We start from the raw sequence: 22,181 nt of genomic DNA on the forward strand, positions 1-22,181 counted from the left end.
TAGTTATTTGAAAAGTATTTGTTGTTGAATATAATGAGGTGAATCTGTGATGTGAACAGCAATATAATCATCCTCTTTTCAATTTTGTTTATAAAATTAATAGACTAATTTGAGAAGGATTTCATTGTAATTTTGTTAATGACCTAAAACAACTGAGTTTCAGATGAGCTGGGGATTTTACTGGTGTCCATGAGCATATAAAGGTTTCCTGTTATTTATGATTTCATGACAAAATAATCATAGTTGTCAATCTTAGATTTTAGGCTAGCTTAAAAAGCTATTAAACTTACCTGGGTTCTCAAGAATCTGTTCAAATTTCTTGGCAAAGGCAAATATACTTGGGCACGTTTAAGGATAAATCAATAAATCTTATTTTAGTGAAGAAAGGATGAAATATTTCTATTTACATTTTCACTAGTATTTTTGACCTTTGTTTTTCTCCCTTCCATTCTCCCCAGGCTGGCAAGACATTCTGGATTGACAACAGGCCACTCACATGCTCTAATCTAAGAGACCCTCTTGCTTCCTTTTAGAGTATCAGAATTTTTTGAAAAGTAGTGGTATGAGTAACCAATATAATAAAAGCCTTCGATTCCATTAAACGCAACATTTATTAACAGACACCTATATTCTAAGCAATGTTTATGAATTCACATAGGATTAAATCATACTGTCTCAAATGATAAAGTTGTCATTAAGACACTCAGAGATACTTAATTATATCATTATCACCAAGATACTCAGAGCTTAATGGGGAAGACAAACATAGCTGCAGCAAGTTGAGTTGCTTTATTTGGATTACTATATTCTTCTATCCTATTTTACTTGTGATACAATATTCCCTCTCTTTTTTTTTTCTCCTTTCACTCAGTTTGGCATCCTTCTTCATTGTGTATTTCTTTGTCTTCTTTAGAAGCACTCATACCTACAAGCCCATTTCCTTTTTGTATGAGATGTGTAATATTGAATTATGCAGATAATCATACAATTTCAGAACTGTTTTTTTTGTTATTGTTATGTGTGTGTGTGTGTGTGTGTGTGTATGTGTGTGTTTTGCCCCTCTTGGGAATAGAGAAAATGGATAAGTTGGCTGCAATCCAGATGTTATCACTTAATGGACTGTGTTCTTACCCAGTTCAGGCATATTCATGGTCTAGTGCTGCCACCCCAGCTATGGACTGATTTGAAACTAGTCGCAATTGTCCTACATGTGATTCTGAGTGTTTTCTAGGGAACTACGCAGGAGTTTAGGAGGCTTGTTCTAAAAATAGGGTTATAGGAAAATAAGACTTGTTACTCCAAGGTTGTGTTCACTTTGAGAGAGATGTTCTGTAGGTTTCTTATAAGCTTATTATCCATTTGGTTTAAGACCAAGGTGCATGACACATTGTCCATCATATTCTGGATCTAGTTCTTCAGAATGAGCAAAGGTAGCCTGGGGAAGGCAAAGAGATTCAGGTCTTTCCTTAGAAGTGTGGAATGTCTGATATGTAGGAAAATTCTGAGAGTATTTTCCTGTACCAATGAATTGAGGACAGTAACCAACTTAAAAAAGATCATCACAGGTAAGAAATAGAAAGTTTCTGCAGGTGAAAATTTCTGTAAATGAAATACCGAATGTAGAGTAAAACAAATATGGAATAGGATTTGATGTCAAAAGAGAAATCTTTATGGTCAAGATACTTAATGACAAAATGTGTATTTTTCCAGAAGAATGTTAGAAAAATCTTTTCCTTGGATAATAAAACTTTAGAGCTAGGAAGAAATCTAAGGTGCTATTTTTTCCAACTTTCATATTGTATAAAAATGGAATCTGAGACTCATTCAGATCCCTGACTGATTGTAGAATGATGGAATTGGGGGGGCTTAAGGGAGAAAGTTATTTAATCTAAATGCCCAGCTGAGGCCTGGATCAGTTTTTCACTGAATACTAGAATGTGAGACTGGAAAGGGCACCGTGTGGCTTCTTTGTCATCCTTTGATCTGATATATGGAATCTTTCCACAACGTTTTTCTTAAGAGGTAATAAAATAGCCTTTTAACAGTTATTATTATTTGTGGTAGTTATGTTTTATAAAGTTATTTGAACACTGAGTTAGTGCATACTGAGTCATTGTCATTTAGGGCAATACAAGGTTAGGTTCCTGCCAGCCTGTGGTCACATTTTTGTCAAACACTCAGTGCATAGATTTCTTTTATGTGTGTTTCTGCTTAAAGGCACCTTATTGGGATGCCTGGGTAGCTTAGTTGGTTAAAGTGTCTGCTTTCAGCTCACGTCATGATCCCAGGGTCAAAGGATGGCTTCTCCCTTTGCCTGCCACTTCCTCTTCTTGTGCTCTCTCTCTCTCTGACAGATATATAAATAAAATCTTGTAAAAATAAACAAATAAATAAATACATCAAGGCGCCTTATTTAATATGTATTGTTGGATTCACTAACATTAAAGCCATAGCCGAAAACACTCAAACCCATGTCCTGAGGAAGCTTACTTAGTATATGTGTTTCCTCCATAAGCCACATCACAGCCTCCTTGTGCATAGGAACAAGAGACAGCACTTCAGTGCTATGCTTTAGGAGCCATTTTAAACAACCAGATCACCAACAGAAAGCATGCAAATATGAAATATGTGACACTTAGGAGACTGAGAAAAGAATACTTGCTTACAGTAAGAGAGCTGAGACAAAAAAGCAGTAGGTTCCTTGTTCCACTGCAGCTAGGAACATGTGAGGCAGATGACTCAAATTCTTCACACTCAGTGCATGTGCACGCCTGTGAATGACCATGACTGTGGAAGCACTGGGAGCCTTGACTTTGGGGTTACAAATAAATTTTAGCAAGTAGGTGGATTCACAGATTTGGAATCTGTGAATGATGACCTGTACTTTCCATGGCAGCATATAAATGGAATTGAAGCTGACTACTCAAATCCACCTTTGGATATCTCCACTTTCCTGTGAAGTCTGTCCTTGGCTTCTCTATCCCTTGGGACTACATAAGTAGGCTTAAAATCTTCATGTCCTGTAAACCATTCAGACATTTACAGAGAGCTGCCTTCAATCTTATTTTTAAAGATGTTTTCACCATTTACTCAACTGTATCCTAATCACAATGAGGTTTATAGTTTCCTTATGAGTTTGATAGGACCCTAGGAAATTTCTGACTCTGGATTGATCTGTTGTCCTCAATCCCGTGCCCTGCCCAAGCCATGCAAGCTTACTCACATAAACCTCCAAGGAGCAGTTACCCACTAAACACAGAGAATTAGTCAAATTAAAGAGAATTAGTCACTTGTATCTTTCACTTTGTCTTGGAGAGTCAAACCCTACCTGTTTATTTTGGAGAGCAACATAGTGGAGCCAAGGCCTAGAATTTCTCTATCTTAAATCCCAGGTATGTGTACTCCCTACCACGTTATGCTCTCAGCAAAACAGTTCTGTAAAATAACATTGAGTTACTAGTTGAAATTTAAGAATAACCTGAAAAGATTAACCCATTAGAAACATGTTGTTTGTAAAAGAGGAATCTTTATAGTCATGAGACTTGATGACAAAACATATGTTTTTCATTTAATCCAAAATTTAGTTTCAGGTTGAAAAAACCCATTCCCAGACTGGAAACATGGGTCTTTGGACCACTTTGTCCAGCAGATGTGTTTTGTTGGGCCCACAGATTGTTGCTACTCACAGAGTTTAAGTTACTATTACTTTTTTGAATTAATGGACAGCATTTAAAAATCAAGCAATTTCACATAATATCCTGGATTTCTGGCTTCTCTTGAAAAATTGGATGACTACACTGGGCTTACTTTTCTAAAAGGGACAACTTGGTGGAGCTTTGTATTGTCTCCCCAACTCTGAGGTTCTCTCTGTCTTATTCCTGCATTTGAGTTTGTGACTCCTATTTTACCTCCTAAAATAATTAGAATTTTTCATGTCACAATGCTATAAAATATTTTCTATCTATGCAGCATATCATAGTAGTAAAATGTGTAAAGTAAATAGGGTATAGTATTTGGGAATCTTGTTGCCTATTATAGGTTGAGCATAGTATTCTTACTAATATTAAGTTGGAAGGAAAGTTCTAATTAAGTTTATACATCATGAATAAAGCCGTTTCCTTTTGTGCTTCCTCTTCTTGGCAGCTTTTGTATTCCTCATTGTCTGTTTCTTCCCTGTAGGTGAGCATTTGGAGGCAAGCTTCAACACCTACCACCCCCTCAGGTATGTTGTAGGAGCAATATTGAAATCATTTTACATATTCAAAGCCACTGTGCCAAGTGCTCAAGGCATGTTCTTGAGTTTGGGGAGCATAGCATCCCAAGTCTAGAAGTCATTGCTACTTTGTTTCTTATTCAGTCTCTTCAAAGAATAGCTCTTGTTTAAGCACAACAAAAACCTCCAGACAGTGGGTGGCAACTCAATGCAAAAGTGGGTAGAGGAGTAAGATCTGGACCTAAAACAACAGCAGTAGTTCCAGCAGTGGCAACAGCAGCCACATCTGCACCAGCAGTGGCACAATTTCAGATTTTTATCAGCTCCTTTCTCCCTGGACTTGAACAAGCCAAGGGGGCGGGGTGATGGATACTGCCTTCCTGGCTTCCATGATTGTATTTTGTGGGAACTTGAGGAAATATTTTCTTTTTTAAGGCACATTTACTATTCATGTAGTCATAATTTTACTTTTGCTCAAATGTTTCAGGAACAAGCATTCCTTGTGATATAATCCAGAGACCTGCTTCTTTGGGCCAAATATTCACTGCCCTCGTTTTGACATATATGTATGTGGATCTTGCTTATTACAAGTTCAGACTTCTGCTCTGCACATGGGTTGTAAAGCTTAGCTTTGTGGTTGTGCTTTAGAAATGTGTGGTGATGCATATCTGTTGGCTTTGTGATGGCTCTATTGCTAGCAAGTCATGTTGGCTCACAGATACTAGATGTTTACACAATATGATCATTAAATACATGACTGTGATGTCAAAGCCTCATTTATTTTCTTCTCTGCGTCGTATTGGAAATCTACCATTTGTTATGGAAGAATTGTGTGACTAACATTTCACCAGATTGGACCACAGATTATATCTCATCCTTTGTTATTAAAAAAAAAAAATTTTTTTTCCCCGAGTGAATGACTGCTTTCTCTTCTGGGTTCATCTAATACCATGTGGGATTCTTTTTCTTGTAGCTGTTCTTGAATATACACCTCAGCACCCATCACATACATTCTAAACCACACATGAAATGGAATAATTTTTGCATTATTCTGTGGTCAGAACCTTTTATTGACCTGAAGTAATCAAATCCATCTAATAGTGTGGGGTCATTCTATTAGCAACAGTGGTCATCATTTTTCTTGACTCCTACCACATCAGGTAAGACTGTTATACTACAGAAACATCTAGCCTTATAGTCATGATTACAGTAGTTTATACCATAACAGAGCTTCATTGCTTGCTCACGTTCCATCTTAATCATGGGTCATTCATCACCTGTGGCCCAGTTTCACAGTGTCTTTACTCGGGGAAGGAAGCTGACACAGAAGCTGAGCCCCTCTGTGGACTGTTGTGGGGCTTGTGGTGGAGAGAAAGAAGAGTGTTGCTAGATTTACAATGTTTGTTAAAGCTTCTCCTCAGAAGTGGCATATCTTACTTGGATTCATTTTACTGTCCAAGCATGTCATATCTTCAAGCCTGACATCATCAGGGCAGGGCAGTAAAATTGTTTCATAAGGAGGGGCATAAAATATCTGAAAACTATAATAAGCTCTGTCTTAGTCTATTACTTGGTCACAAAAATTCACTCATCTCTCTTTTGCACCTAAAATATATAAAATGTTAGAGTTCTTCTCTAATAGAGACAACCTTAAAGTTCCATCCTATTAGGGTCAAAGCCTGAGATTATATGATAGTCTCCACATCAGCTCCTGGTGTGGTCTTTCTTGAGCTGGAGGTTTATTAGAAAACATACAAACAAAAAATCACTCCTTCACTCCCCATATTCTCCTACATATTCAGTAGATTAGGAACTGGATAATCACAACAGATATCCCTATCTGAAAAAGAAAAGAGTGGAAGGCACAAGAAGTCACCAACCATATCAATTCTGAAGTCATGTTGGGATGTGTGGCGAGGACCCCTAACATGAATGTGGGAATGGTTCTCATTTGGGCTTCAGTCTCTTGCTCTGCATGACTCTTAAGGCTCTCAGCTCCGTTCTCTTGGAGGCGCCTCCATTTCCATTTATGTTCTTTTGTCATAGTAGAGAAGTAATTGGAGAGTATGCTATGCTTGAGGACAGATCAGCTCTCTCAATCTGCTTCCTGCTCACTGAAATCAGAGGGACATTTCAATTCTCAAATAGTCGTAGTCTCTTTTAGTCTAGATTCATGACTCTTTTGATGTTGCAGTTATTCCAAGAACTGAGTCAGCTTTTTATTAATTTGATTGATAAAATCAGTATTGACCAACAGCTATACCAACAATTCCTTTTGCAACATGCCCATCTTTCTCTACTTAGTTATGGGTATCGTATTAGTTTTCTGTTGCTACCGTAATGAATAAATATAAAAATTAGGGTTAAAAATATCTTTAACAATATTCTTTTTTTTTTAACTTTATTTTTTCAGTATTCCAAGTTTAACAATATTCTTAATACAGATTTATCATTGTATAGATCTAGAGGTCAAAAGTCCAAAATGGGTATCACTGGGCTAATATCAAGATATTGGCAGGATTATAGGGGTTTTTTGGAGATTCTAGGGGGGAAATCTGTTTTCTTGAATTTTCCAGCTTCTAGAGGCTCTTTGCATTCTTTGGCTTATGGCTCCTTTCATCTTCCAAGGCTAGCATTTGCATTTCTCTGCTTCCTTCATCAAATATCCTTCTCTGATTTATCTCTTGTCTCCTTTTACTTATAAAGACCTTTGTGATTATGTATCAGTCCATTCAGATAATCTCGTCTTAAAATCCTTAGCTTAATCACATTGCTCTGTAAGGTAACATATATTCATTGGGGACTAAAAGGGAAATGGTCGTATTTGGGAAACATTCTGCCTACAGTAGATATCTTCATGGCACAACCATACCTTTAGTATTTTTTCCTGAACCATTTTGTAAAACAGAAGAAATCTGTTCACTGTCATAGCTTTTTTTTTTTTTCCTTTTTTTTACACAAAGGCTCTAATTTGGTCTTTAAAACAAAACTTGAGTTTTAACCAGCCTTTGTTTTCAGTAACAAAGTAAAAGGCAACTTTTATCTTTTACTTCTGCAAGGCCTGGAATTTCTAGACTTTCTTCTGGCTCCCCCAACTCCAATTCTCCTGCAAATTGGCCTTTTTTTTTTTTTCCTGTGTTCATTTCCTTCTTATAGCACCTTGCCAAAAAACAGCCAAGAGCAACCAGTTCATGCTAGCAGTATTACTTTTCCCACGTCCTTGTTTGAAGTCACAAGATGTCCCCTTCAGCTTAGTAGAGCGGACAGTTTTACCAGATACTTGCTCCTGCATGACATAGATTATGTTCTTTCTCTAAAAAGAAGTCTCTTTCCCACTATCTGGTACTAAATATTTTAGGGTACTGTTTTGGCTGTGTTCTATTTCTTGTAACAATTTCTGTGTTTGGTTAGCTTGTACTAAAATAATTTATAGTAACAAAGACTGTAGAAATTTCAGTAGCTTTCACAAATATTTATTTCTCATTTATGGTACTTGCATATCATGTTTTTTTGACTGCACCTTTTATCTGCGTCTTTTTCACTAGGGTTAATGTTTGATGAGAAAGCCCCATCTGGGAAGCTCCGGGCTTTTGGCGGAAGGAGACATTAAAAGTGCCTTGACACTTCTGCTGAGAGGTGGCTTGTGACACCTCTAGTGACATTTCGTTGGTCAAAGAAGCTCATATGGCCAAGCCTTATATTAAGCACCCGTGGATCTGAATCATGGTCCTTTCCCTTACTAACTCTATGACTGTGATCAGTTTTCCTCACTTTTCTGAGATTTTGGTTCTTTATATTTAAAATAGGGTTAAGAATGTCTGCCCTGAAATTGAGTTAATATGACATTGTATATTGTGTAGTTACTAGGCTAGTATAAGACTCTGAAGTATATGGCCCAATAAACTGAGCAACATGGAGGATTTTACTCAGGGTAAACTTCTCTCCAATTTTTAATGGCGAAGAGGAATTGGAGTTGATTAAAAAGAGGAAAGGAGGCATACAGATGGAGAATAAGCATTTGCTATGATACAGGATATGGGAACAAATTCTGTACAGTATGGCTTTTTAACACATGTTAAGGAACTAGAGAGTTAGCCAGGGAGGAACAGAGGAATAAGTTTGATTTAGATGGACTTGGTATGTGATTAGTGTTCGCTATCCGTATTTATCTGTATTGTCCTAAGAGTGGGTATGTTATTTCTGGGGCGGAGTAAGACTATTTATTACTTAACTGGGCCTGTCCTCTATGCCTAAATTTCTCTTTCTGAGAATAGTGGGATGAGGGTCAGATGTCATCCTGCATGCTCTGGGAACTGTACTCTAGGTAAGGAAGCCTAAAATTAAAAACTGGGGCTTATAAAGAAAAGGAACAGTTGTCCCCCATACTCTCTTGGGAGATGTGGAGAAATCTGCTCCCTGGTGTGAAGAAATTGTCCTTAAGGAGGAGCTTGAGTTTTTAATCCTTTGGAATATAAATTTATGTTTCTAGTGAGAAGAAAAAACTATTATCTCTGACGTTTCAACCCAGGGTTTGTTTAGGGTTTTATTCCCCCTTGAAATGTAAACAGCTCCTAGAAGGTAAATCTCTCGGAGTTTCATGATCAGTTCAGTTCTAATTTAGCTTTGTCTTTTGCCCAGGTAAGTTTCAGTTCAGCAAGCTCTAAAAATACTAACTGCAGAAACATTAAAAAGTGTTCTTCATTGCCCCACAGTATGATGTGAAATGGTGCTGGGGTTGAAAGGTAGTAGAGGGAGTATTTAATATGGCAATAGCAACAAAATGCAAATTCTTGTGTAAGAGAAATTTTGTGGTCAAATTAAGTTTGTGTTACATTACTTTAGTGGAAAAAGAGAGACTAGGGACAGATAAATTTTGAAACTGTGTATAGGTCTGGTACTGAGACATTAAACCTGAATAATACAAGGGGCATAGAAAAAAGAAAACAAGGAGCCAAATACATTTCTTTTACTGTTGGAAGAAAATAAGGATGAACACAGATGGAAAATTTTTAGCGAATGGTCAGATCACTAGAATGGCAGAAGATAAAACAGGTTATAAATATGTCAAAACAGGTTACAAATATGTAAAAAAAAATTAAAAATTACATTTCTTATTTTTAGTGAAGTATAATTAACATACAGTATTCTGTTAGTTTCAGATATACAATACAGTGATTCAACAATTCTGTATATTACTCAGTGCTCATCAAGATAAGTATACTATTTCACCCCTCCCCCCACCCATCTCACCTCTCCTCTGGCAACTACCACTTTGTTCTCTGTATTTGAGTTTGTTTTTTTGCTTGTCTTTTTGTTTATTTGTTCATTTGTTTCTTAAATTCCATACGTGAGTGAAATCATATGGCATTTGTCCTTCTCTGATTGACTTATTTCATTTAGCATTATACCTTTAGGTCCATCTATGTTGTTGCAGATGGCAAGATCTCATTTTTTTTTTTTTTAAAGATTTTATTTATTTATTTGACAGAGAGAAATCACAAGTAGGCAGAGAGGCAGGCAGAGAGAGAGGAGGAAGCAGGCTCCCTGCTGAGCAGAAAGCCCGATGTGGGGCTTGAACCCAGGACCTGGGATCATGACCTGAGCCGAAGGCAGCGGCTTAACCCACTGAGCCACCCAGGCACCCCAAGATCTCATTTTTTTTATGGCAGAGTAGTATTCCAGTGTGTGTGTATATATATGTGTGTGTGTGTGTGTGTGTGTGTGTGTGTGTGTGTGTATGTATATATACACACACCCCGCATCTTTTTTATCCATTTACCTATGGATGGGCACTTGGATTGCTTCCATATCTTAGTTATTGTAATTGATACTGCAATAAATATAGAGACACATATATCTTAAATTAGTGTCTTTTTTTTTCTTTGGGTAAATACCCAACAGGAGAATTACTGGATCATACGGTAATTCTATTTTTAATTTTTTGAGCAATCTTCATACTTTTCTACAGTGGCTATACCAATTTATATTCCTATCAATAGTCTTTTTTCTCCATGTCCTCATGAACACTTGTTAACAAAACTTTTTTTTTTTTTATGGCCATTCTGACAAGTGTAAGGTGTATGATATCTCTTTGTGGTTTTGATTTGCATTTCCCTGTTGATGAGTGATGTTGAGCATCTTTTCATGTGTTTCTTGGCCATCTGTATGTCTTCTAAAAACATTTTTTCTTTCTTTATTGAAGATTAATTGCATACACACACACACACACACACACACATATAGTTGTGGGTTTCTTTTGTGGGTTTTTTATTCTGTTCCACTGATCTATGTGTCTATTTTTGTGCCTGTACCATACTGTCTTGATTAGTACAGCTTTGTAATAGATCTTAAAGTCTCAGATTATGATGCTTCCAGTTTTGCTTTTCTTTTTCAAGATTGCTTTGGCTATTTGGGGTCTTTTTATGGTTCCATACAAATTTTCTCATTGTTTGTTCTAGCTTTTGAAAAATGCTGGTGGTATTTTGATAGGGATTGCGTTAAATGTGTAGATTGTTTTGGGCAATATAGATATTTTAACAATATTTGTTCTTCCGATCCATTAACATGGCATTTTTTCTTATTTCTTTGGTTACCTTCAATTTCTTTCATCAGTGTTTTTTAATTTTCAGAGTATGGAACTTTTACTTCTTTGGTTAGGTTTATTCCTAGGTATCTTATGGTTTGGGTATAACTGTAAATGGGATTTATCCCTTCGTTTTTCTTTCTGCTGCTTAATTATTGATGCACAGAAATGCAACTGATTTCTGTACATTGATTTTGTATCCTGCAACTTAACCGAATTCGTGTATCCATTCTAGTAATTTTTGTGGTGGAATGAAATCTTGCTTTTTGCAATGGCATGAATGGAATTAGAGTATTATGCTGAGTGAAATAAGTCAGAGAAGAAAAATACCATATGACTTCACTCCTGTGGAATTTAAGAAACAAAATAAATTATCATAGGAGGAAAAAAAAAAAAAGAGAGAGGCTGACCAAGAAATAGACTCTTAACTCTATAGAACAAGCTGATGATTACCAGTGGGGAAATGGATGGGGAGATGGGTGAAATAGGTGATGGGGACACTTGTGATGAGCAGTGGGTGTTGTATGTGGGTAATGAATCACTAAATTCTATACCTGAAATTAGTGTTACACTGTATGTTAACTAATTGGAGTTTAAATTAAAATTTGAAAAAAAATTTTTCCTCACACTTGCATAGTTTTGAGAAAGACAGAGGGAGATAAGGAAGTGAAATGGACATGTTCTTAAAGGGTTTGAAATTGGGATAATGTGTGTGTCCAGGTTGTGGAGAATGGGGATGAAGAAAGGTGGGTTTAAAGACTTAGAAAAGTGGTTTTGGATACTCACAGGAATATGAGATGATGTAGGGAGAGGGGAGGGGAGAATTGTTTTATGTGATGGTTTACTGATCATAGAGAAAGGGCAGAAATGTAAATACTTGGGGGTTGGTAAGAGATGTGAAAGAGGAAAAGACAAAATGACACATGAATGTTTGTAAAATGTCTGGGGGAAGAAATGCAGATGGCAAAGCTGGGTTGAAAACAGTTCGGTTTTAGGACTTAAAGTGACATGGAAAAACACAGTGTTAAGATTTTTTTTTAAAGATTTTATTTATTTATTTGACAGAGATCACAAGTAGGCAGAGAGGCAGGCAGAGAGAGAGGGAGAGACAGGCTCCCCACTGAGTAGAGAGCCCAATTCGGGGCCCGATCCCAGGACCCCGAGATCATGACCTGAACCAAAGGCAGAGGCCTAACCCACTGAGCCACCCAGGTGCCCCACAGTGTTAAGATTTTATAATCTATTTTTAAGATTACATGTTGTATCTTAATACCAAAGTAATACATGCTAATTAATGGGAGGAATTATGTTAATGGAAGAAATTTAAGGGAGCATAAAAATTAGTCATAATCCCACTACCTGGAGCTGACAACTATTGATTCTTCCATATTTTTATCTGATCCATCTGTATGTTTAACAAATGGCATACTACCTGTACATATACCCACTTATAAATTCCTCTTCCTTTTTGTCATTCAGTAATAAGTAATTTACTCTTGCTGTTATTTTGCGACATCATTTCTAATAATACTTTTTGTTTTTCCTTACAATTTTTGCAGGCAGTTCCTTTTCTCCTGAGGTGAGTAGAGTAGAAGAAATAAGTGCACAGGGACATTCCTCTTCTTCCAGGTCTGGGTCATTACATTCCAGGCCTACTACTTTAAGTTGCTTTGTTTGGCTCATCACTCATGTCTGTTCAAATGTTCCCACAGACAGTTCAGGACAATACCAGAATTCTTCCCTTTTCAGGATGGAGGAAATTTTTAATATTTACAAATAATTTTCTATATGCATTATCCATTCTATTTTCATACCAGCTCAGCAAGTTAGCTATTATTATTATTATTTAAATTTTACAGATGAGAAACTTTAAACTCAGAGAGATTGAATAATTTTCCAAGAATGTGCAAAGCATAGGTAGTGAAGCCAAAAATAAAATTTATGTTCTCTTTCTTAAAACTCCGTTTTTGTTCTTTTACTCCCTAAAGGAATAAAAAGACAGGATTATTATTAAAATAGTCTGAATCTCAGCTGTACAGTTGGAGGGATTGCAAATGTCAGGAACCCAGTAACTCACTTACTAACAGAGTAGTTAAACCAGCTGGTAGAAATGGACAGAAAACAACAATTATAGAAGCCACCTTTGGAGGTTAAGTTTCTATTTGGCACATTTGCTAAATAATTGCCTAATGCTCTCACCACTTTGCCCTAAAATATGTTTCCTATCCCTGATAATTGGTGTTATGGTGATCTAAGAGGGGGTTGGGAGGAAATGTCACACTCCCAGAGGCTTAGGCTTGCTACTGGGCCTTGAAATAGTATCCCATTCACTACACTTGTAGGGCTAAAACCCTCCATACAGGTTATACTGGGAGTTGCTAGAGACATTGAGAAAATGCAGAAATTTTATCTATTAGACTTATAAGGAACTTAGGACCTGGCAAGTGGTATCTTGACTTTATGTGCTGGCATCATGGCCAAATTAAAATTACCAGCATAGAGTCGAAGGAAATGCTAATAAGAAGTTATTACCTAATAATATTTGCAGAGCCTTGACAGGTATTGAAGGGAACATGGAGGTGGATATAGTTCTTGTTCAGGGCATAATAGCTATAAGAGGACTAGTAAAGCATGCTCTTGGGACAAAATTGCTTATCAGTATAAGGTTAATTACCTCTTTGAGGACATTGACAGAAGTGACATTGGTAAGAACAGAAAAGCAGAAGGCCTTGAAAATCATGCTCTTTACACATTTGGTGAAGAAATACACGGAGATGTAAAACAAAATCATCTTGCCACACTGCATACAACCCTCTCTTCTCCTCCCTTGTAAGACTAAAATAAGAACCTTTATTAACTGGGTATAGTTAAATCGCATTTCAGAATTTTCTCGATGTTTATCCTGAAATTGCAGCAGGAACCTTAGAAATGATTCACTAAAAAGCTGGATCCAGCCCAGCACTTCCAAAGTGCAGTGTTTTAGAATTTTTCCAGATTGACATTAGATAGAGTTTAGCCATTTATTACTCTTTATTATTATTTTTTAAATTTATTTTATTTTTTTTTATTTATTTGACAGACAGATCACAAATAGGCAGAGAGGCAGGCAGAGAGAGAGAGAGGAGGAGGAGGCAGGCTCCCCGCTGAGCAGAGAGCCCGACGTGAGGCTCGATCCCAGGACCCTGGGATCACGACCTGAGCTGAAGGCAGAGGCTTTAACCACTGAGCCACCCAGGCGCCCCGATTTATTACTCTTTATTATGGAAGGCAGTAGTCTATGAGGGCCATCCTGACTAAAATAGGTTCTTTTTTTTTTTCCAAATAGAATGCCAAATAGAGTTGGCAGTACTTCTAGAAAATTAATTCAAAGTGTACATAACTATTTTAAAGGCTGAATTTACATTACATATTCTTTCTGTACAAGATAGCATTAGACCACATAATAATACTGCAGTAATAAAAATGTACTTTATGTTTAGTATAATAGCACACATTTATGGAACACTACTTTGATCCAGGCACTGTTCTAAGCTTTAGGAAGTATTAACTCATTTTATCCTCATAATAACATTTTGAGGTAGGCATCATTATTATTATTCTTTTATAGATGATAAAAGTAAGACACAAAGAAGTTAAGATTGCCCCAAATTACACAAGAGTTATGTAATAGAGGTGAAGACTGAGCACAGAAAATATGATTCCATGTCTTAAATCCTTAACTCCCATGCCCCATTGCCTCTCTGGACACATATGATCTTAGCTGTTACCTGTATGCAAATGATAACATTCATTTTCCCACTGTAATGCATTACTTGACTAACGGATTTACATTTACAGTCAAGTACTGCTTATTCTAGTCTTTTTCTTGCCTGGAAGATGAATTCATTTCAGACTATGTCATAGTGAAATGTACATATAGAAAATGTGGCAGGAACATACCAGGAAACAAGCAGTTTGAAGTCAGTGATGTAAGGCTTTAAATGTACGCATATAATTGCTGTGGTTCCCAGTCTTATTCATTAGCATCCAGTCTCTGTGCTGTCTGTCCTCTCACTAAGGTGATATTATCTTTCAGACGCTCAAACGTGAGGCTCAGACATTTCAACACTGCTTCTAATTAAATCATTGAAATGCATGTTTGAGAATGTACAAAGAACACATTTATGGTGGCTTTCTTGGGCAGGTTAGTTAGCTGGCCAGTTAGCTGGCAAAGCAGGGAAATCTTAGGCTCAGGAATCAATTTCCATCCCAGGTAGAACATTTACTACATGTCTGTGTTTGGCAATTACTTAGTCTCATTGCATTGTCCTTTACCATCTGTAAAATGGAGATATTTCTTACCTCTTCAAGAGTGTTTGTGACAATAAGAGCAATATTATTATTAGGACAGATTCTGCAAGTGGGTAGGCTGCTTTGATTGCTAATGTATCTATGATAGTTAAGTAATATTGATAATATTTTAGACTTTTTAAAATAATAAAATAAACCAGTTGATAAAAGAACTTAATTTGGATTCAGAAGAACATTTTTAAAAAATTTGGATATTCCCTCTAATCTTTCCATGCATGGTTTAGATTCTTATCAGTGGCCTCACATATGATCTGTACAGTCTGTTCTTATAAAACATATCACTTTGTAGTATATTTAATTTCTTTACATATAGGTATATTACATATGACTGTGAACTCTTGGAGAGAAAGGACCAACACCTATCAAGCTTCAAAATCTGGCACACTGCTACAGAATAGATGCTTATTAAATGACTGTGTAATAAATAAACAAACCAATTTTAAATACTCAGTATCAGTTAGGTATCAGTTGAAACACTGCATTATATTAGTTTATAATACGTTTAATTAATCATACTTAACTGAGAATAGCTTTGGCTATTCTCATTTTCCTGTATACTTCATGAAAGCTAGGTTCTTTTTGGGACATTCATGCCAAAATAGTGTGGTAATGTCTTTTGGTAATAAATGGATGTTTTCTCTGGAATCACATTAACAGAGTAAGTGGTCCAACTTATGAAAAACAATGTATAATGCTCTAAGGATTAAAGAAAAGAAAAGTTTCTGGGGGAAAAGAAAGCACATTGTTCCATTTTTAAAATTAAATTGCCATTATAATTTTCTCAAAAGTTCAATCAGTGATAATCCTATTTGTAGTATGGGTAACTGATAATTAAAATGCTTGGCAATGGAGTTATAACCCAAGAGGCAAAGATTGTGTGCTTTATCTGGTATAAATAAGGCTATACTAGAAGAAGAGAACATTTCTGTGATTCCAGTCTGACTTGCATGTGATAATGCTGGAGTGTATGTTGGTTCATGTATTAAAATAAGGGGTTATGAAGGAAATAGAGACTTTAGTATCATTATCCTTTTCAAGAGCCAGCTTTCAATTAGTGAGATGGGATCCATTATTTTTTCCCCTGCTTTTCTCCCGTGGCCCATTACCTTTGCTCTACTTGAACTGAAGAGAACATTCAGGGATTTGTGGCAATCTACTGAAATTTTTATAACCTGAATTGACTTTTCAGGTTTAGCCAGCAACACCCAGGATATTAAACTGACACTTCTGAATTTCCCAGGGCTGCCAGCACACATCTGCTATTCATTTCTACACAGTTTATAGAGTGACTATTTTCTAAGTCACAGGGGTCTGTAGAAAGTTGTTGCTGACAGGATTTCTGAAAAGAAGAGTGAAGGTCTGACATATGCCACAAGATTGCCCCAGATCCTTGATAATGTTGGCAATCAGGCTATTGGAAGATTCTTCACCATTACTGTCAGGCTGGTTTCAATCTGCCTTCAGTGGTGCTGAACAATTCAATTAGGAGAGGCAAGAATGACCAAAGAAATGACAGGAGTGAAGATGGTATTGTTGGAGGAATGATCTAGAAGAAATTATTTGGAATGAAGCAGAGCCATCAGTGCAAGAATGTGTTGTGGTCCAAATGTCTCATTCCATGAAGGTTATAGAATTGGGCACACACTTTTACACTGGCAAGATTCTGAGAATAAGGTTAGTTTCCCAGACCAGACCTAAGAAGTCATTTAAAGCTATAGTGAAAATTGTGGTTAAAATGAAAACCAGGAGAAAACATTACTATTGCCATGAATAGGGAAGCTATATGGAATAGTAGTTAAAAGCTGGAGATTTATTTCTTACTAGTTGTATGACCTTGTGCACATTGCTTAATCTTGGTAGATTTTAGTTTTCACATCTATAAAATGTTAATGAGAATAGTACCTACCCCAGTGGTTAGTTTGTAGATTACATAAAATAGTGCAATGAAGCACACTAAGCATTTCCTGAAACATATGAAACACTCAAGTTTTAGTTATTATTTCATAATTAATATAAGATTATTATTGTGCCTAAAGAGAAGAGAGCTGCCTGGAGAGTTGTTTTCCATTTTTAGGAGAGTTGAAGGGAGAGAATGCAATCATTGAGTTTACCTAGTTGCTCAAAGAGCAGAAAAACAGCTCACATTGTATGTGACGAACCTGTCCGATAGCCCAATTTATTTCACTAAGTAATGAATTTATTAATATGAACAAACCTTATAGAATGGTATTTTGTTTGGGACTCAGAAATCCCAGGAGTTCAGTTGTGTAAATAGTGTCTTGCAGTTGTATTATCTTGAAGGTGACCCACTTTAGGGGAAAACATTTTTACTACTTTCACTTGTCAAATGCCTGACAAATACCCAGGACCCTTTCAGAGAACTGACAAAGTCAAAAGTGTTTTCATAATAATACTAAGATGTTGTTTGCCTTCCTTCCCTTTCTTTAACAAACACACAGTGGGATTTGCCAGAGGCTCTATGGTGCGTAATAGTCAACAACATGAACGAAGAAGGAGAATCCAGTTCTCTTATACTGTGACAGGTACTAAAGAGAATTGCAAAAATGTTAAACAACGTGACTCTTCTGACTAAAGTATTTTGTTTTGGAAAACAGTTTTTACTTTTTATAAACATATGCTATTATGTTACATGTAATGAGTTTGTTTTTGTTATTTTTAAAATAATTACCGATTTTAAAAGTTCTCAGTTGAAATACAGAACATGAGAAATGTTGATAGATAAAACCTGCATAAACAAAAGCTCTTTGGGGTGCTCAATAATTTTTACAAATGTAAAGTGGTCCCAGACTGAAGAATTTGAGAACTGTTCTTCAAATGAGATGTTTGTGGATACAGGGACATTTATACAGTTTTAGATGCTTCTCAATAGGATCGAGAGCAAAATGCTAACTAGGATCAGAGGTCGCAATTTTGTTTTGTTATATTCATATTGAACACAGCTTTAGTAAACCTCTGCATGTGTGAGATCCACAAATGACCTCCAAACGTCAGCCCATGTGCTAAAGTACCTAAATAAGTGTCTTCCTCCTGGTTCTACCCGTCTCTGGTGCTTTCACGGACCCTAGAACCTGCCTGTTTCTGTGTATAGGTTTGGTACTCCATTACTTCATTTAAAAAGCAACAGCCAGGTACTTAGCTACTTCCTGAACTAACAGAAATGGAAATTTAAAGAAAAGGGGGGGGAGTATGCTCTTTGTCTTCATAGAGTTCACAACCTAGAACAAGAGACGCATATTAAAAAGGAAGTGAATAAATAAATATACAGTTGAAAATAATTATAAATGCTAAGATTAGGATGTTTTTGAAAGCCAAGCCACATCATAAGGAATATCCTTCAAAGTTCTTTTTGCTTAAAGTGATTTAGTCTAGATCCTAAGTTCTAAGTAATCCTGTTTGGTCAAATCTGATAATATTGTTATAGTAATGTCCCCTGTGAATCCTACTTCCCTTTACTTTATAACCTTGTGTAGTCTTTCCCACATGATTCTTAGTTTGGCCATGAGTCTTGCCATCGCCAATAGAGTACAAGATATTTGATAAATGCTTGTGCCCTAGGATTTCCCCTTTCTTGCTGCTGGGAACTTTGTAATACATGTAAAGAAGCCAGAGCTGGACTGCTCTCATATGCCTAGCTGTTAGCCCAGAGCTAATTGCCAGATGTGAAGAAGGCCATCTTATACTGTCCAGCCCTGCTTAAGAAGCCAGATGATTACAGCCTCATATGAAAGCAGAGACCAGGCCAAATTGCTGATCCACAGAAATGTGAGCAAACTCCCATCTTAAAACTGGTGAGTTATATAATACATGACTCTTTATGACTTTTTTTGGAAGATTTTATTAATTTATTTGACAGAGAGAGGTATCACAAGTAGGCAGAGAGAGAGAGAGGGAAGCAGGCTCCCCACTGAGCAGGGAGCCCGATACAGGGCTTGATCCCAAGACCCTGAGATCATGACCTGAGCCGAAGGCAGGGGCTTAACCCACTGAGCCACCCAAGCTCCCCTAATAACATGACTCTTAATGTAAGGCAGGACTACCTTCCACCCCGGGCAGCTAGAATGTAGAGAATGACCTATTTTTTTTTTTTTTTTTTTCCTAAGGGCTGTTTTCCCCTTTCTTTTACAATGTACTGCTTTTATTTTTTGGTTGTGATGTTTGTTCTTTCCTTTGCATTTGTAAGAATATTAACTATACCATATTTGATTATTTCTTCTCATTCTTTCATTACCTTTACTTTTTAAAAGTTACTTGGTGTGTTTGTTCCTGTATTTTATGTTGAAGACTCTACTAAAATGTCTGGTTATTATTTTGTCTATACCTATTTAAGATTAATACTGAAAAGATGATTGGAGGTGCTGAGTATTTATTTAAGCAAGGATTGTTTGAAAGGCTGGTTTTGCTTGAGGATGGTAGGGTGTCCAGGCTTTTCACTGGAGACTTCCATATCAAGATCTGTAATTATTCTGTTCAAGGAAGCTATGTTTCTCTAGAAAAGTGTCCTCTAACCACCTGTCCTAATCACTTTCTTTTGGGTATTTAGGAATAAGTTCAGTGGTAAAAGTTTGTTCTGTAGCTGGGCAGCAAAAGGGAGTGGGGAATGTTCCATCATTCATACTGTTCATGAGTGTATGATGCCTTTGCTTCAGCCTTGCTCTTCTGGGTGTATGGAGTCTCAGAGTCAGGAACTTCTCTGGTTCAAATTCTCTAGGATATATACCTCCCTTTTCCTGTGGTTGCATATGGTAGCCAAATCCAGTGAACAATTGTACTTTTTATACAGACTTCAAACAATCTAGCTATCTTCAGTTTTGTACCATCCCCAAGACCTCTGCAGTACCTGGTTGCTGGAATCCTTGCCATTTCTTGGGTTTCTCAGAGTGAACCAGCCAACTTCTTGTAAATATTCTCTTCTTCTGGCAGTTTGGTTTGACCTTTTGCTGTGAACTTTTTTTTTGCCATTCCTCTGAGTTCAGTCTTCATATATTTCAGTTTCCCACTATAAATGTTTCTAGTTTCATTGAAAATAAGAGAAGAATTTTTCTTCCTTGTGCTTATTACTTTGGGAAGATTTTTGAGAAGACAGGGAGAGAGATATCTTTATTTTAAAACCAGAGTTATTAATTATTTTTTTTAATTGCTTAGTGGATAAGTCTCTGAGCATGGCATATGGGCCCTTCATGATCTGACAGTGTCCTACCTGCCCAGCCTTCAAAGGTTATATATTTTTATAGGCAACCTAGTCACATGTAGCCTGAGTACCAGATTTACCATTAGTATTCGTCTGAACAACTCATGTGCATTTCTGGCTTGTTTTCTTATTCTTTTGCACCTTTATTAGTCCAGCTGCCTAGAATCCCCATGAGACCAACTCTCTGGCTTCTCTATTTATGAACACGAAAGATAGTCTCCCTTCTGTGTGCTCACAGAATATAACCAGTGTAACAATAACAGGTTTTGAAATTATGTTTCTTTAAATGTCTCCCCAGTTAGACTCCGAAATTGTTGAGGCAGGGATGTAACTAATCATTTTCATAGTCCCAATGCCTGACATATGGTTTGTTTGTTCATTTAATTTTATTTCAGATTACTTTTTTTAAAATTGAGGTAAAATTGGTAAAAAACATTATACAATTGGCCCTGAGTAACGTGAATTTGAACTGCAATGGTCCACTTATATGTGATTTTTTTTCAATGAATATATTAGAATGTTTTTTGGAGATTTGTGACAATTTAGAAAAAAATCTACAGATGAAATTATAGCCTCAATACAAAAAAAAAAAAGTTGGGCATTATTGTAGGAATACAGTATATAATACATGTAACACATAAAGTATGTGTTAATTGATCGTTTATATTATCACTAAGGCTTCCAGTCAACAGTAAGCTATTAGTAGTTAAATTTTTGGTGAATCGAAAGTTATTCATGGATTTTTAGCTAACTTAACTCCCACATTGTTCAAAGGTCAACTGTGTAAGTTTCAGGTGTACAACATTATAATTTGATATTTCTATGCAGGACAAGTAGTCACCACTAAAATCTAGTTACTATTTGTTACCATACAATTGACACCCTTCACCCATTTTGCCTAGCCCCTGCATCCTTCGCCTCTGCTAACCATCAGTCTCTTTTCTGTATCCATGAGTTTGTTTTTGCTTGTTTTGTTTGTTCTTTTGTTTTAGATTACAAATATGAGTAAAATCTTATATTTGTCTTTCTCTCTGTCTGACCTATTTCACTTAGCATAATACCTTCAAGGTCCATCCATGTTGCTGCAAATGGTAAGATTTCATTCTTTATGGCTGAGTAGTGTTCCATTGAAAATATCTGATACACACACACATACACCATATCTTCTTTATGCATTCATCCATCAGCAGACATTTGGGTTGTTTCCATTTCTTGGCTATTATAAATAATGATGCAATAAACATAGGGGTACATATATTGTTTTGAATTACCATCTTTGTAGTCTTCAGGTAAATGCCCAAAAATGAAATAGGTAGTTCAAATGGTAGTTCTGCTCTTAACTTCTTGAGAAATCTCCACATTGTTTTCCCTAGTGGCTGCACCAATTTACATTCCCACCAACAGTGTTCAGTGACTTCCTTTTTTCCACTTCCTCACCAACACTTGTTATTTCTCTTGTTTTGATAATAGCCATTCTAACTGGTGTGAGGTGTTATCTCCTTGCGGTTTTGATTTGTATTTCTCCAATAACTAGTGAAGTTGAGTATCTTTTCATGTGCCTGTTGTCCATCTGTGGGTGTTTTTTGGAAAAATATTTATTCAGATCCTCTGCCCTTATTTTTTGTTATTGAATTGTGTGAGTTCTTTATATATTTTAGATATTAACTCCTTGTCAGATGTATGATTTGTAGAAATCTTCTCCCATTCAGTAGGTTGACTTTTCATTTTGATGATAGTTTCTTTCACTGTGCAGAAGGTTTTTAGTTTGATGTAATTTTACTTATTTATTTTTGGTTTTGTGTCCCTTACCTTTGGAATCAGATGCA

This window comes from Enhydra lutris, unplaced genomic scaffold (genome assembly GCF_002288905.1).
Source record: "Enhydra lutris kenyoni isolate GAN:26980312 unplaced genomic scaffold, ASM228890v2 scaffoldscaffold15, whole genome shotgun sequence".
Lineage (NCBI taxonomy): Eukaryota > Metazoa > Chordata > Mammalia > Carnivora > Mustelidae > Enhydra > Enhydra lutris.